Source organism: Salvelinus sp. IW2-2015, linkage group LG19 (assembly GCF_002910315.2).
Source record: "Salvelinus sp. IW2-2015 linkage group LG19, ASM291031v2, whole genome shotgun sequence".
In the NCBI taxonomy this organism is placed as follows: Eukaryota; Metazoa; Chordata; class Actinopteri; order Salmoniformes; family Salmonidae; genus Salvelinus; species Salvelinus sp. IW2-2015.
This window is the reverse complement of record NC_036859.1, coordinates 30612155-30616505: the sequence shown is the minus strand read 5'-3', so window position 1 is coordinate 30616505 and position 4351 is coordinate 30612155.

Here is a 4351-nt window from a genome sequence, read left to right as displayed (position 1 = left end):
CTGGCCAAGATAGAGCAAAGCAGTGCGACACAAACAACAACACAGAGTTACACATGGGATAAACAAACGTAGAGTCAATAACACAATAGAAAAATCTATATACAGTGTGTGCAAATGTAGTAAGATTAGCGAGGTAAGGCAATAAATAGACCATAGTGGCAACATATTTACAATTTAGCAATTAAACACTGGAGTGATAGATGTGCAGAAGATGAATGTGCAAGTAGAGATACTGGGGTGCAAAGGAGCAAAAGAGGAGTTGGCTTTKGGGGTGACCAGTGAAATATACCTGCTGGAGCGCATGCTACGGGTGAGTGCTGGTGACCAGTGAGCTGAGATAAGGCGGAGCTTTACCTAGCAAAGACTTATAGATGACCTGGAGCCAGTGGGTTTGGCGACGAATATGAAGCGAGGGCCAGCCAACGAGAGCATACAGGTCACAGTGGTGGGTAGTATATGGGGCTTTGGTGACAAAACGGATGGCTCTGTGATAGACTACATCCAATTTGCTGAGTAGAGTGTTGGAGACTATTTTGTAAATTACATCACCGAAGTCGTAGGATAGTCAGTTTTACGACGGTATGTTTGGCAGCATGAGTGAAGGATGCTTTGTTGCCAAATAGAAAGCCGATTCTAGATTTCATCTTGGATTGGAGATGCTTAATGTGAGTCTGGAAGGAGAGTTTACAGTCTAACCAGACACCTAAGTATTTGTAGTTGTCCACATAGTCCCGTGTGGCTCAGTTGGTAGAGCATGGCGCTTGCAACGCCAGGGTTGTGGGTTCAATTCCCACGGGGGGACCAGGATGAATATGTATGAACTTTYCAATTTGTAAGTCGCTCTGGATAAGAGCGTCTGCTAAATGACTTAAATGTAAAATGTAAATGTATATTGTAAGTCAGAACCGTCATGAGTAGTAATGTCATTTGAGAAACCAAGGCTGTTGAGTCTGCCGATAAGAATGTGGTGATTGACAGAGTCGAAAGCCTTGGCCAGGTCGATGAATACAGCTGCACAGTAATGTCTTTTATCGATGGTGGTTATGATATCGTTTGGGACCTTGAGCGTGGCTGAGGTGCACCCATGACCAGCTCGGAAACAAGATTGCATAGCGGAGAAGGTACGGTGGGATTCAAAATGGTCGGTGATCTGTTTATTAACTTGGCTTTCGAAGACTTTAGAAAGGCAGGGTAGGATAGTTATAGGCCTGTAACAGTTTGGGTCTAGAGTGTCACCCAATTGGAAGAGGGGGATGACCGCGGCAGCGGTCCAATCTTTAGGGATCTCAGACGATACGAAAGAGAGGTTGAACAGGTTAGTAATAGGGGTTGCAAGAATTGCAGCGGGTAATTTTAGAACGAGAGGGTCCAGATTGTCTAGCCCAGCTGATTTGTAGGGGTCCAGATTTTGCAGCTCTTTCAGAACATCAGCTATCTGGATTTGGKTGAAGGAGAAATGGGGGAGGCTTGGGAAAGTTGCTGTTGGGGATGCAGAGCTGTTGACCAGGGTAGGGGTAGCCAGGTGGAAAGCATGGCCAGTCGTAGWAAAATGCTTATTGAAATTCTCGATTATCGTAGATTTATCGGTGGTGACAGTGTTTCCTAGCCTCAGTGCAGTGGGCAGCTGGGAGGAGGTGATCTTATTCTCCATAGATATGAATTATATTGAGGGTGTACTGTTTCTGTGTTAATGTGTTAGTGTGTTTTATAAAACTTTTGTTTTCCAAATCTTTCCTTGAGACATAAAGAGAGATGGGAAAGAAGTTGTGTTGGGGAGAGAGTTGAGTTATTGACTAGACTTGTTGGGGTTGGGCGTGCAGGCGGCTCGGGCTGTCTGGGCAGTCTGGCTGAAATTTGATAAAGAGGATCTTAATAAAGACAATCAAAGGTCTTTGTACTTTCTTTGTAAGAGTTGTTAATTTGTTAGGCTATTGGTTAAAGGTGCAACACTATTGATTATTGAATTATCATTGATCTAGTTCAGCCTTATCAATCACTTAAACATATTTAATAATGATCTCTTACCTAGCTTGATAACTGGGAATTTTTGCTTCCTTTATGTTGTTCTAAATAGAGACGGCTAGAAGGGTCATGGATCATATTAGATTGTGTAGAAATGCAGGAAATTAGCTTTAGATGCCCCCCAAAATGGGAGGACACCCAGACCCCCCTCCAAGTTATGTCCCCCCACTTTTAAAACCAAAGTTGCGCCCCTGGGRAATATAAATAGAAGGATGGTTATTCCAGCCTCAGTCATGGGTAAGGCCCTGGGTTKTCCCTGGTTGTGAAATGGACAGGAAAATCTTGGGACCTTGGGATCTTGGGCTCATAAACTGTWGTAAAATGCCAAAGGTTATTGGACACTATTCAATTCCAGTTGACAGTGGCTGAGCTGTTCTCATTAAAATGACTCTTTGTGTAACATCTGGACCACACATTCTGACAGGACACAAGGGGACCTCTGGCCACTCCCCTGGTCACACTGACGTTGGAAAGACAAGCTACAAGTCCTCCCGGAGGTGTTTACAGCAGGGGTCAATTGTGACAAATATGTTTAAGTGAAACGAGAGACATGTTCAATTCAATACACTTTATTTATCCCCAAGGGGCCAATTAATGAGGAGTAGAAACACAGATATGAACTGCAGGGAAAGAGGACTGGTAAGAGAGCTGGAGACTGTCAACCTATTTCTATGGTGTCCCCCAAAAATTCTGGGCTCCACTTGCTCTTGCCTTGTTTGCCGATCCAGTTCATGTATTTTAGTCAACAACCCCATTCACCCCTCCCTCTCTTTTAAACAATATCTACTTCTGATTAGCCCTCTTTCCATTTTAACTGACACATAATTACCTGCTATTTGGRAAATTGCTCAATATGGAAGTATTGTCAGAGTCGGTGATGTCACTATACCCAATAATGTCTCAAGTCCTACAATTACTCGCCAGACATATTGAATAAACACAGCTCCCCCAAACTGGAGAGAACCCAGGTTGCCAAGGAAACGATGTTGAACGTAAGAGAAGGGCAATAAATAGGTTGACAAGGAAACGAGGGGCTCCCACGTGTCGATGACAGCGTTGCTATTACGACTAATTGTCTGGGGTTGTCTGACTGAGTGGTGGTGTCTGACTTGTGGTGTGTGTGTGTCTGTCTGTGTGTGTGTGTCTGTCTGTGTCTGACTTGTCTGACTTGTCTGTCCTGTGTCTGACTTGTGGCTGTGTTGACTTGTCTGTCTGTGTCTGACTTGTGGTGTGTGCTGTGTCTGACTTGTGTGCTGTCTGTGTCTGATTGTCGACTTGTCTGTCTGTGTGTGTGTGTGTCTCTGTCTGTCTGTGTCTGACTTGTCTGTCTGTGTCTGACTTGTCTGACTTGTCTGTCTGTGTCTGACTTGTCCTGTCTGTGTCTGTTTGTCTGACTTGTCTGTCTGTGTCTGATTTTGTCTGACTTGTCTGTCTGTGTGATTGTCTGACTTGTCTGTCTGTCTGTGGTGTGTGTGTGGTCTGTCTGTCTGTCTGTGTTGTGTGTCTGTCTGTCTGTGTCTGTCTGTGTGTGTCTGTATGTCTGTGTGTCTGTCTATGTCTGTCTGTCTGTGTGTCTGTCTGTCTGTGTGTCTGTGTGTGTGTGTGTGTCTGTCTGTCTGTGCTGTCTGGGTGTGTGTGTCTGTCGTCTGTGTCTGACTGTGTCTGTCTGTGTCTGACTTGTCTGCTGTCTGTCTGTGTGTGTGTGTCTGTCTGTCTGTGTGCTGACTTGTCTGTCTGTGTCTGACTTGTCTGACTTGTCTGTCTGTGTCTGACTTGTCTGTCTGTGTTGCTGCTGTCTGTTGTCTGACTTGTCTGTCTGTGTCTGACTTGTCTGACTTGTCTGTCTGTGTCTGACTTGTCTGACTTGTCTGTCTGGTCTGACTTGTCTGACTTGTCTGTCTGACTTGTCTGACTTGTCTGTCTGACTTGTCTGCTTGTCTGACTTTGTCTGACTTGTCTGTGTGTGTGTGTCTGTATGTCTGTGTGTCTGTCTGTCTGTATGTCTGTATGTTGTCTGTCTGTCTGTCTGTGTGTCTGTATGTCTGTGTGTCTGTCTGTGTGTCTGTATGTCTGTCTGTCTGTGTGTCTGTGTGTCTGTATGTCTGTCTGTGTGTCTGTGTGTCTGTCTGTCTGTCTGTGTGTCTCTGTCTGTGTGTGTGTCTGTGTGTCCGTGTGTCCGTGTGTCCGTGGTGTCCGTGTGTCCGTGTGTCCGTGTGTCGTCTGTCTGTCTGTCTGTCTGTCTGTCTGCTGTCTGTCTGTGTGTCTGTCTGTGTGTCTGTCCATAGCAAAACACACATCCACACAACACAGGCACATCTATCTATCTACA